Below are 13,898 nucleotides of genomic sequence, written 5' to 3'. Positions count from 1 at the left end.
AAAACTACAGTATATGCAGCGGAAAGAAAAGTGGCAGTAGTGGAGATTAATTAATTATCACCAACATTAATTATATTCTATAGGAAAGACTATAGGTGTAAAATTTCAACATCAGTTTGGCTTGCAGTAATTAGGATCTGTAATAGCATTAACATTTTCTTGTACTTGAATAGACAAGCAAAAATTTTTAAACTGTTGAGTGGATTTCACATTAACATCTCACACAGGTTTTGCCTTAATGGGGAGACTTTATCCATAGCAAAAGAATATTTTAGCCTGTGACTTCCTGGCTTTCCCTTGCAATCACAATTTGATGAACGATTAATACTTCCAGCAAAGTTGAGGATTGATGCAACTTTTCAATTAATACTGCAAAGTTTGGACCATCTTCCTCAATTTTGTGCGCTCTGCATCTTTCAATGCAGTCATCAAACCATTTTCTGCCTATTCCAGTGTTCAGAATTCTTATGGTTGCTTTTAGAATCCTCGGCATCTGTCCTTGTCAGTGCCATTGTTTTATTCCTTGCTGCATTAGGCTTTTGCTCAAACAATGCAAGTACACTGCTCTAACTCAACTCTATTATATGATGCATTTGACTATTTAAATTTAAATTGAGACATACAGCACAGTTTCAGGCCGTTTTGGCCCACGAGCCCATGCCGCCCAATTTACACCCAATTAACCTACAACCCCCAGTACATTTTGAACAGTGGGAGGAAACCGGAGCCCCTGGGGAAAACCAACACAGACACGAGGAGAATGTACCAACTCCTTATAGACAGCACAGGATTTCAACCCTGATCCAGATCGCTGGCACTGTAAAAAGTGTTGTGCTAACCACTTCGTCAACTGTGCTACCTCTATGCCAACTTTGCCAACCCAAAGACTTCTGAAGTTCTTTGGAACTCTTCCAGTTTTGCCCAACCTCTTGTCCATCCTATGCCTCAGGAATGGACATTGGGAAATTCCCTGTCTCATGTTGTTGGACACACATTGGTTCACCAGCACTTCTTCCAAGCTGTTTGCTCTTTTGGTGTACACAACATGGTCCACTCTACATTTGGGGAAATCAAGCATTGACTGGGTGAATATTTTGTGAGGCGCCAACACTCCATCCAAAATGGCCTTCTCGAGCTTCCAGTTGGATGCTTTTTTGCCTCTTCCTCCCATACCATCCTGTCTGTCCTTGAGTTATGCACAAAAATCTGCTGACACTGTGATTGAAGTAATTTACTTTCTTTGATCTTCTCCATTACTACAGAGAAGCCAAACACAGATTGGAAAAAGAGCAGTCCATGTTCCACTTGTGTACCTTACCACTCATTTTTTTTTCACATACAGGTAACCCACACTGCTGGTCCTCTCCTCCCACATGCACTCACCCTCCACTTTATTTTTCCCCCTCCTTTTGTTCATCCCCATCCACTTCCTTCACCAAGTTACATCTGCCCACCATCCCCTCCCCATCTGGCCCCTCAGTCTTTCCTGCACCCCCTGGCATCCTCCATCCCCACAGTACTTGCAATCATTCCTGTTCCCACTCATTCCTCATTCCCGGGACACAACCCGAGAAGTCTGTGTTCTGTTGTAGTAACTGTAGAGCTCGTCGAAAGAATCAAAGACGTTGATCCAAACCAAGGCTTTTATTAGCAAAAGACAGGAGCTCTTCACAGGTGGCCGGCCAGTCCGGAATGATCCGACCTGGCTAGGGACAACCCTTTAAGGCCCAGACAATAGGTGTGGCTAAGCTCTCAGCCAATCGCTGTAAGCACAGTCTAGATACTGTGACTATATACACTATATACATTGGTGATAGATCTATACTATCACAGTAACTAGGATCTTTTTTTTGGTTTGCTGATTTCATTTATCAAAGTAAAAATTAAATGTTGGCCATGGAACATTTCTGAGAGTGAAAGTTGTGGATCCCAGCCCCACCCTCTGTTTTGAAGCACTGACAATTAATTTTGAAGCAGATTTTGTGGAATCTGCACAGACGGACTATACCCTGCAGCAATGAACACATAACCAGCTTCATTGCATAAGCAGGCACTTAAGTATTGAGAAAATTGTGTCTGCAGGTGTCAGCTTTCTGTGAAAATATGACCAGATGCAACGATAGCAATTCAAAGTAAAGGATTTTGAGGTATGTCAGAAGAAATAAGTAGTGAATAAAATTTGCTGCAACTCATTTGAAGGTGTTGTTAGAACAATAATCTGGCTTTCATTTCCTGATTGCACCACATTCCGGGCGAAGATTACAAAAGCACCGCAGTTATAAGGGCTAAGTAATGTCCAATTCTCCATGAATCTTTGTACTCTGGATGATAATGCTTGTTGGTGGCCAATTGTCCCAACCCCAGAATGCCACTACACAAATAACATCGGAGATTCTTGAAGGCCCAAACATCTTCAGCTGCTTCATCAATGATCTTCTTTCAAAAGTCGGACATTTGCAGATTATTGCATGATGTTCCATATCATTTGCAACCCCTCAGCAAATGAGCTGATCTGTATCTCCATGTACGTGTCAACAAATATTCGCACCACCCAAGTACCAGGTCGAGAGGATCTATTCCATCTGCCTATACTTGACATTCAATGGCATAATCATCAAATCCCCACCATCAACATCGAGAAAGCAACTTGACAAGCCCCATAAACATTGTGGTGACAAGAATAGTTCAGAGGCTGGGTATTCTGCAGTGAATGATTCCCTTGTATTGATAACCCAAAGCCATTCCATGGTCTACAAGGCACTAGACATTATCTGAACTAGGTTTTAACAACTTTAAAAAAAAAATTCAACATTGTCAAGGACAAAACAGTTCATTGACTGGGACCTCATCCAGGACTGGATATTCCTTCTCTCCACCCACTGTTGTTTTCAGCCATCTATAAAAAGCACGTTTGCTGAGGCTTCCATGAAAACATCATTCTAATTTGGCCGCTAACACCAAGCAGCAATATATTAGAAACTCTAATTAAATGGTCAAATATAACCTCTTAGTTGATCTTTCTCTGTCCTTTCTCCTATTTCACACCTAGGTTTTCTTTTCATGTCACATCCTCATACCACCCCCCCCCCCCCCTCCCTATTTCTATTTATTTTATTAGATTTGAGTTGTGTGCTCATTCCTTGGTCCTCTGGGTAAGTGTATTTTCTGTACTCTGCACATAGACCAATTAGTTTGCAGATTTGATTCTGGCTCTCTGCAAAGCTGCCCGATTCCAACTCTCTTGATAATTGGTGTTTTAATAGTCTTGCATGTTCGCCTGCTTTCCGTCCAGTGACCCGCTGCTGGAAAATACATGATAAAGGTCAACCCCTGGTAAGTATCCACATTAAATACCTCTGTTCCTTCTGAGTCAGAAGATTGTGTTTCCACGTGCCATCCAGAGATCCGAGCACTGAAAAAGATGCATTGATGCCTCGCAACACGGTTAGCATTGGGGGCAACACAGTTACCGTATACAGCGATTGTGATCGGGGGTCGAATCCTGCACTGTCTGTAAGGAGTTTGTACGTTCTTTCTGTGTCTGTGTGGGTTTTCCCCGGGGGCTCTGGTTTCCTCCCACTGTTCAAAATATACTGGGGATTGTAGGTTAATTGAGTGTAATTGGGTGGCACGGGCTTATGGGCCAAAATGGCCTGTTAATTTAAGTGTAGAATTGTTATATTTCCTCTAAGGGTGGTGTAAAATATCACATGAAGTCATTTGAACAAGAACAAAGGAATTGTCCCAAATGTTCTAGACAGTGAGGGATAAGTATTTTTGCTCCTCATCCAACAATTAAATCAGATGATCTTTTCATTTATCAAATTACTCTTTATGAGAACTGTCTTTAAATCAACTGATACATTCCTTGACACCAGGTATGACAGATCATTGGTTGAAGTGCTTTGGGACTAGAGGTGAAAGGTATTATTAATACACATCTTTTCCACATTTCCCATCAACGTTGGGTTGGACCTGATTGTAAAGTGGCTTTTCTTTTTGTAAAACATGCCAGCACATTCCCTTGCAGACCTGCAAGTGACTAATGGTCATTTGAACTAAGGTTGAAAAGGCAACTCTTGTCAGTTGATCTATTGTTATCTATCATGCAAAAAAACAAAAGCCAGCATCTACAAAGCAAGAAACAACTCGTGTTAGAGGTCATATATCTTTCATCTCTGGCTTATCTGTTCCGATGTCAGAACATTGACCTGAAGCATCAGCTGCTTCTCCCTTCACAGATGCTGGTTGTTGTAACAACTATCATCAGGAGTGACAGACAAAAGGGAATATACTCTTGGCTAGTCATGGATTCCAGAGATAGCATTTGAAAGTCAATCACTATTTGATTTATAGAACTAACTGACAATTACACGAATGCTTGTACAAAAATTGACCTAGATATATACCTGTAATTTATTATAGTGGTAATTTACAAAATATTTATGAAAAATACAGTTGCTGGAAATCTGATATAAAAAAAACAGCAAGTGCTGGAAATACACTGGAGGACAGGCTGCAGCAGGGAGGTGTTACTTGATCTGCTGGGTATTTCCCGCCCTAATTACAAAATATTAATGTTTGCCATTGTAGAGGGCTGTGCCGATCTGCAAGCGAACCAAGTCATGGAGGGGGCTGGCTTGTGCGGGTCTGAGAGCCTCGAGACACTGGGAGTGTTGCCAGCCCTCCAGGTTCACGTCACAATCGTCCAGGGGGCAAGTAGCATGGGGTTTGTGCTTATAAGCTAACACGTTAAAATCAGTTAAACTGTGTCTTTGTTTGCTACATTTAGTGACCCCAACAGCCCAAGTCAGCAAATTTGGACCTCATAATGAATGACGATAATGCAGTCTCCTTGAAGTTCTCTACATTCTGGATCTCACAGCCTGTTGCTTGGTTCCAGCAGGCTGAGGCTCAGTTTCATGTTGGGCAGATCACCGCTGACACCACAGAATGCCATTATGTGGTCAGTTATCTAGACCAGGAGACCGCGGCAAGTTTGCTGATTTCCTACAGAAGCCCCCCACCGAAGACCGGTATGAGGCACTCAAAGCGCTCGTCATGCACACTTTTGGGCTCTCCCGCTGTGAGTGAGCAGCGAGGCAGCTGCAAATTGACGGCCTGGGCTAGCAGACACCATCTACCCTCATGAGTGACATGCTGATGGACGGTCACAGACCCTGCCTGCTGTTTGAGCATCTATTCCTAGAACAGATGCCGGAGGACATTCGCCTGCTCCTGGCCAATGACGACTTCAGCAACCCTCTCAGTTTGGCTGCCCAAGCCAACGGCCTATGGCAAGCTAAGCAACATGGTGGGCCAGCTATCAACTACATGGCTACGTTACAGGCTAATCATGGTGGAGTATCCATTGACTGTATTGCTGCATCATGCCAGGGTGCGTACTGTTCCAGTGCCAGAGAGAAAGCCTAACACAGCTGGGGACAGCTTGGAGAAGTAACGGTGGTGCGACTACCATCAGTGCTGGGGTTCCGCTGCCCGCTGCTCCAATCACTTTGCTCGCATCTGAGGAATGCCTTGGCCGGCCGTTGTTGATGGCTATAATGGTCAGCTACAGAGATAGCCTGCTCAAATCTTTGGGACCGACATTCTGGTCAGCATTTCCTGGTCGACACAGAAGCAGAGATCAGCATATTGCCTCCCATGAGCCGGGATACTCATGTGGGAAAGACCAGGCCTTGCCTCTATGTGGCTAACAGCAGCAATATCTGAACATACGGAGTGTGGACCATCCCTCTGGAATTTGGCCCCTGCCAGTTTAAATGGACCCCAGATGTATCGCAACCCATGCTTGGCACAGACTTTCTCTGAACCCAATGCCTCCTCATGGACCTCAAAGGGCACCACTTAGTGACCTCTAAGACCTTCCTGTCCCTCGCCCTATGCCAGGTCACTCTACCGGCACCTCACCTCGACTCAGTGACTTTCTCTCACAATGCTTACACAAAGATCTTAGTTTCTTATCATAGTCTCCCCCCCCCACCCCCCCCCCACTAGTTCTCCTCAGCCATGCCAAAGCATGGCATCCAACACAACATCCCCATAGAGGGACCATCTGTACATGCCTGGGCCCACAGGCTGCCTCCTGAAAAGCTTCAGCTTGTCAAGGAGGAGTTCTACAGGATGGAGGAAATGAGGGTAGTACGACGCTCCAAATGTCCTTGGGCATTCCCCCCCCTCCCCCTACACATGGTTCCCAAGGCAACTGGTGGCTGTGGTAATTATCACCGGCTCAACGACGTCATGACAGCAGACAGATACCTGGTTTCCCATATCCAGGATTTCACCACCAATCTTCATGGCACAAATATCTTTTCGGAAATCGATCTGGTTAGAAGGTGCCATCAGATCCCGATGTACCCTGTCGGTGTCCCAGAAATGGAGCTGATCACTCTTTTTGGGCTGTTCGAGTTCCTGCATATGCCTTTTAGATTAAAGAATGTGGAGCCATCCTTCCACAGACTGGAAGGATGCGGCTTGGACTTTGTGTTCATCTATCTGAATGATAGTCTTAATGACAGCCACTCCCATCAGGAGCACTGCACGCACCTGTGCCAGCTCTGCCAGTGTCTTAGTGAACATGGACTGGCTGTCAATCCTCCCAAATGCCAGCTTGGGCTTCCATCCAACAATTTCCTTGGGCACAGCATTGACCAGCATATGGCAGTGCCGCTTCCTTCCAAGGTGGAAGCTATACGCAGGTTCGCTCGGCTTTCCACTGTTAGAGGGCTGCAAGAATTTGTAGGCCTGGTAAATTTCTACCATCGCTTTCGACCAGCGGGAGCCAGGATCATGCAGCTGCTCTTCAATCTACTTTCAGGCCAGCCCAAGGACTTGGAGTGGAACGAGGAGGCGACTGCAACTTTTCACAAAGTGAAAGAGTCAACATGCCCATGACCCTCACAGTTGATGTGCCAAACATGGGAGTTGGAAGCCATTTGCCTTTTTCAGTCGGCAATTGAGGCCACCAGAGCAGAAATACAGTGTGTTTGACTGAAAACTCGTGGCCCTTTACCTTTCCATTTGTCATTTCTGGTACTTCCTGGAAGGGAGGATTTTACCATTTTCACAGACCACATGACCCTGACATTCACCTTTGCTAAGTGGTTGGATCTGTCGTCCACAAGACAACATACGTGCTAAGATGTAACTGGTCAGCAATGTTTATGTGGCATGGCCTGCATAAACAGGTCAGCCACTGGGCCAGAACTTGAATACACTGATGGATTCAGAGGCATGTCAAAGCCCTGCTCCCATCATTTCCCTCAACATACAGGCATTTTAACCACTTGCATGTTGACATCACTGGACACCTGCCGATCTCCAGAGATGCCACGTACCAGGTTTACCAGATGGCCAGAGGCAGCACCACTCTCGGACACATCACAACATCCTGCATCAGGACCCTCATCGCTAATTGGATAGCCCGTTTCGGGCTGCCATCAGACATAACTTTGGACAGGTGGCCCAGTTCACCTTGACACTATGGTCAGTGCTATCCCTGCTCCTGAGCACCCAAATACATCACATCATGGCCTACCACCCACAGTCCAATGGCCTCGTTGAGCAGTTTCACCACTTACTGAAAACTGCCCTGATAGCTCAACTCAATGGTCCCAATTAGACTGACGATTGATGTGGGTGCTACTGGGGATCCTCATGGTGCAGAAAGAAGATCTGGCTTTGTCCTCTGCTGATCTTGTGTATGGAAGGGAGGATTTCATACCACTGGCCCAAGGGCAGGAAGAACTGCCCGCAGCTCTCCTGACATGACTTGGGGAGAAAGTCGGCACCCTGGCGCCTGTCACAACCTCATGCCATGGTCTGGCTGCCTCCTACGTCTGAAGGGAGCTCAAGGACTGCCAGTATACATTTGTACACAGGAGGGGGTGCATTGAATTCCATTGGCCGTAGGAGGGCCCTTACAAAGTGCTCTGACACAATGAAACAACGTGCACACTTGACATTGGAGACAGGGAAGAACCATTCACCAATGACTGCCTCAAGCTGGCACACATCATCTTGGAACAGCAGGTGCCCCTGGCGGAGATATTCCCTACCTAAATGAAAGAATTTTATACAACAAATGGACTCATCACTGACTAACACTGGTTCTGGTGGGGGGGGGCAGTGTCATGTCGCGAGCTGCACCGATCTGCAAATGAACCGGGTCATGGAGATGCAGGCTCATGGGGGGATGAGAGCCTTAAGACACTGGGAGTGTGGCCAGCCCTCTGACCTGACGTCACAATGGTCCCGGGAGCAGCAAAGTATCATGGGGGTTGTGCTTATAAGCTCACATGGGAGTTCCAGTAAAATTAGTTAAACCGACTCATGCCAACTACTGTATCTTCATTTGCTACACCATTAACAATTGGAGCAGAATTCTCCTGAGGTTCACATAGAACACGAGTAATCCTTCTGTTTTATTCATGTAATGACAGTAGGCTTCATAACCTTTTTCTCTGAATTGATTGTGACTACAAATCCCCAAGAATTACTTTGACAAAATAAACCTGTGCTAAGTTCCTGGGATTTGCATGCTGCAAAAATATCTTGTGAGACTAAACCTTTGCCACAGAGTCCTTCCTACCGTGCTATGTTACAGTGCAGCAATTGCTTTGCTCCCTGCTTCTATTCGATTACCGAATTAAATGTCTTCATTTTCTTTTGTTCAAACTAAACCCTACTAAATTCAGTAGGTATTCCTGCACATCAATTTAAACATTGTGGTTTTGTTCAGGGAGATTAATCTTGTAAGTGTGCTGCAATGTATGAAAACAATCCTCTAACACATCTTTTTCCTTCAGTTTTAAATGTTAGTTAATCTGAAGCTATTTTACACAGAAAGTTGACATTTATGCAGTTTTCAAGCAAGCTTGTGATGTTCAGACGTATTACAGCCCCAACCCCCTCACTTTAAACATACAGGGATATATCCTATAGTTGAAATGAGAGAACCGTAGAATACTACAGCAGTGAAGCAGTCCCCTTCAGCCTTTCAAGTCTGTGCCAAGCCATTGTTTTTGCCTGGTTCCTCTGACCTGCACCCAGTCCTTAGCCCTCCATAACTCTCCCATTCATGTACCTGTCCAAATTCCTTTTAAAGTTAAAAATGAGCCCAAGTTCACTACCTCAGTTCCACACTCCCACCACTTTGTGTGTGAAGAAGTTTCCCCTAAACTTTGCAGTGAACTGGGAATCACTTGAATTTTTATTGTGCTGTGGCTGTCCCCACCTTCTGGCTCCACCCACCTCTGCTCACTTATAACCCTGGTTTCCCACCTTCTGAAGACTACTGTGAGACCCTACCCTTAGTTATAAGCTGATAAGAGCATTTGTTCTCCCTCCAGTCGTGAGAGCTTTTCTTCACGCTACATTCCTTAATCATTTCTTCTGGTTCATATCTCAGTGTAAAAAAGCCTATCTATATTTAATCTATCTATTCCCCTCCAAATTTTAAATACCTCTATCAAATCTCCCCTCAATATTCCACGCTCCAAGGAAAAAAAGTTCTAATCTGTTTAACCTTTCTCTGCAACTCAGTTCCTGAAGTCCAGGCAACATCCAAGTAAATCTTCTATGTACTCTTTTGATCTTATTGATAACTTTCCTGTAGTTAGGTGATCAAAACTGCACACAATACTCTAAAATTGACCTCACCAATGTTTTATACAATTTTACTATAACATCCCAGCTTCTACACTCAATCCTTTGATTTATGAAGGCCAATATGCTAAAAGTTCTCTTTACAACCCTATCCACCTGGTTTGTTACTTTCAGGGAGTTATTTATCTGTATTCCCAGATCATTCTAGGCCTTTTTTATAGTGGGGGAAAAAAAAGCAAATGTAAAGGCTGATTTTCAAAATTTACCTATTGAAAGCTCCAAGGGTGGATTGAGGAAGCAGATTCTGATCTGCCCAGGGGGCAAGAATCAGAGGTGGAGCGAGGTCACTCCACCTCTACCACTAAGGTAATGCCGCTGAAGCGGCTGCAAAGGGGTGGGCTGATGAGGTCTCAATGATGTTGTCAGCCGGTGACCCAAGAGCGGGATTTTAAAAATCATTAGATAGTAAATATAGATAATCACATTGAGCAGGAGATCTGCCTGAGACCCAAGACTGCTTGAGCAGACGCTCACCTGCTCTTAAATTGCCATTTCGGGTGTAGACCGCTTTCCCTTCTCGGCTCATATGACATCATGGTGACAGGCAGCACAACTGCACCTCTTGCCCTCCATCTGTTCCGGAAGGTGTTTTCAGTCGCTGATCAACACTGGATCCGCCTTGTAGGCCTTCTTCATGAAAAGGTAAGTTTGACATTTTTTCTTTTTGTTGAGCCACCTTCAGGGTGGCGTTGCACTATAAAAATGCCTTCTGTTCTACCTCAGTCTTCAGTGCCCTACCATTCATTGTGTACGTCCTCTCTTGTGTTGTCCATCCAAAATGAAATACCTCGTCTGCGTTAAATTCCATCATTTTTCAGCCCATTTTTCCAACTGGTTCAGATCCCTCTGCAAGCTTTGAAAACCTTCTTTGCTCTCCACAACACCTCCAATCTTAGTGTCCTCTGCAAACTTGCTGATCCAATTTAACACATTATCATCCAGATTATTGATATAGACGACACTTTCTTTATTCTAATATATCCTGATTTCAAAGTATCATCTTGCAAAGCGTGAGCTGTGATATCCCAAATTTAGATCTCTTTAATCCAACAAATCAAATTTTGTGGATGTTACTTGATGTAGTTTTAATTCCACAGCCTCCACAGTGTCCAGTCCAAACCATTGGCAACCTGAGCTCCAGATCTCAACCTCCAACATGATCAGGAACTCTTCAGGGCCTTCGGCACCTCCTCGCCTCCCAGTTCCAATACCTGGTACCCCTTCAGCCAGTCTCCAGCAGCCCACTGCCCACCGTAAGTCCCCTGACAGCAGTCTGCAGCAGCCCACAGTCTCCGTGGGTTCCTCACCTTGCCAGAAGCCCACTCAATGCATTGGTCTTTCAGCCCCAGAGCCACCTCACTGGTCTGCCACCGTGATCACCCGCTCTTTCTGCATCAACTTCTCAGCTATGCATTCATCTGCCACCTCCTACACTTTTTACCATCTATCAACCTGGAGAAGGTTGCAGGGTCTCCTCACTAATGACCCGGGGAAGGCTGCAGAGTTGCCTCACCACTACACGTTAAAGGCCACCACACCGCTGAACTGATGAAGGCCACCTCACTGACGACATCTGGCTGCTCACCCTCCCTCTTGAAAATGCCATGAGCTCAATCTGAGATATCCCGGACCCTGGCACCAGGGAGGCAACATCCCATCCTGGATACTTGATAACTTGAACAGAACCTCTTCTCTGTCCCCCTAACTATGGAATCCCCTATCATTAATGCTCACCTCTTCTCACTTCCCTTTTTCCACAGGACCAGACTCCATGCCAGACACCTAATTGCTGTAGCTTGTACCTGGTAGGTGGTCCCCCCAACAGTATCCATAATGGTATACTTATTATTGAGGGGAATGGCCACAGGGTGCCTGCACTACCTGTCTGTTCCCTTTCCCTCTCCTGATTGTCACCCATCTATCCTCCTCCTGCCTCCTAGGTGTGATAATGTCCCTGTAACTCCTGTCTATCACCCCCTCTACCTCTCAAATGATCCAGTTCATCCAACTCCAGCTCCAATTCCTTAACTCGCTTGGTAAGGAGCTGCAGCTGGATGCACTTCCAGCAGACGAAGTCATCGGCAATACTATCGGCTTCCTTGATAGCCCACATTCTGCAAGAGGAGCATATTCCCTGCCTTGGCTGCCATTCCCACTGTCTATATGAGAGGAACAAAATAAATTTCTAAAACCTGCCCTTACCTGTGCCTACCTGCTGAATCCTTTTTGTTCCTCATTTAGGGTGGGGCTTTCTGATTTAAACTCTGACTATTCTTTGCCTCTTACCTGTTCTCACTGAAGCCTATTGAGCCAAATCCTTGCCACTCTGACTCAGCCCACTCCAACGATGACTGCTCCCTCCGATTACTCTGGGCAAAAGACTCTCTGCATTCACTTGACCTATTCCTCTCACGATTTAGGTGAATAATTGAATCTGGTGAGAGTTGGTAGAAATGGGGGAGGAAAATGGTATTTATCTGCGATGTAGCATAGATTATATAGGCCAAATGGCCTCCTATATTAGAAAGAAATGTTAGAAATGAATGCTAATGCACCTCCCTTCACACTAATATTAAACATCAGCAGTTTATATCCTTGAGTTTTAGGCAAGTATACTACAGGATCTATTGAAATCAAATTCCCAGCTGCAAAGTAATCCAAACTAAATTCTATGTATACACAGTTTCCAGCCATTGTGTAATTCACAATAGGAGTATATTGGTATAATCTGTTAATCAACTTATTACTATATTGTAGCTTTAAGGACATGTACAATTTAAAAATTAAGATGCATCAATTCCACACAAAATTGCTAATACAATCTAATATATTAATATACTTTTTAAATATGGGAAAATATGCAAAATATGGATAAAAATTAAAATGAGAAAAGAGCGAAGGGATGGAACTTGATTGATTACTTATCACATTCAATTTGTTGAATAAAGCCTCAGAATCTAATCCCCTGTGTAACAACTCTGCTTGGTCAAAGTCTGATAGTTAAAAAAAAAATTCCCATTGAATATAAACCTCTCTTGGAAAGAATAATGTTGTAGTCAAAGTGGAGGAAGACATTGCACAAAGTCATCAGCTGAAAATGGATAAAAAGAGGAGGAAAGAACAAGTGGCTTGAATCATGGAGGGATTGCTCCTCCGAGGTGTTTGATTGAGTGGTCATCAGTTCATGTGGACAACTCTACATGGAACCTGCTTCTACAAAATGGCTCCGAAGTCATGGGACTTCAGTCCTGGGAAAGAAATGTTTCCCTGCTGGAATGTTTGTACCAATGAATGTTCAATCAGGCCTGTCCAGATATAACATAGTTCACAGGATCTGTGACTCTTTTCCCCATGGATGCCCCAAGTCTTAGCGCTCCATCACTGTAACATTTGTATTTCCTAGGCCATTCACAGATTTAAATAGGTTGGAGTCATATTTCCCTTTCATTCACATTTAGTTTAAGCCAGAACAAAGTCCATGACCCAACGGTGGACAAAATTTAACTCACTCTCTTATGCAATGGTAGTTTAGCATTTTTCAACAAACTACTCCTTTCCTAACCAAGTAAAGCCTTTTAAACATTGTAATTCCATCTACCTCTTCTGGCACCTCATTCCAGATATTTGCTGCACCATGTGCTCCTCAGATCTCCTTAAAGTTTGTGCCCTTTCATTTTTAACTTGTGCCTTCTAGTTCTAGACTCTCCTGTCCTGGGGAAAAAGCATTCTATCTTGTCAATGCCCCACAAAACGTTGTAAAGCTCAGTAAGGTCAGCCCTCAGCCTCACTTGTCCCTGTGAGAATAATTTCAGACTATCCCACCTCTCCAAATAATCACAATCCTCCATTCTCGGCAACATCCTGGCGAACTCCTACTGCCCTCATACTATTGCAACCTCACTCTTCCTGTACCATGGCATTTAGAATTGGACCTTTCTGTGCCCTTTAAACAATGTTTTGTACAATGTAACAAGATAAGCCAACCCTTATGCTCAATGCCTCACTCTCTGCAGGCAAGCATTTTTCCACTATCCTATCTGCCTGTGTCACCACTTCGAGTGAGATATCAACTTTCATCCAAAGGTTGCTCTGTATTCCTAAGCTCCTTGCCACTTACATTATATATCCATCCAGAATTTTGCATTACCTCACACTTGTCTGGATTAAGTTTGATCTTCCACCATTCCACTCAGCTTCCCAACTGGTTA

This window comes from Narcine bancroftii, chromosome 8 (assembly GCF_036971445.1).
Source record: "Narcine bancroftii isolate sNarBan1 chromosome 8, sNarBan1.hap1, whole genome shotgun sequence".
Taxonomy (NCBI): domain Eukaryota; kingdom Metazoa; phylum Chordata; class Chondrichthyes; order Torpediniformes; family Narcinidae; genus Narcine; species Narcine bancroftii.
The sequence above is the reverse complement of the archived record's forward strand: the minus strand, read 5'-3'. Positions refer to the sequence as shown.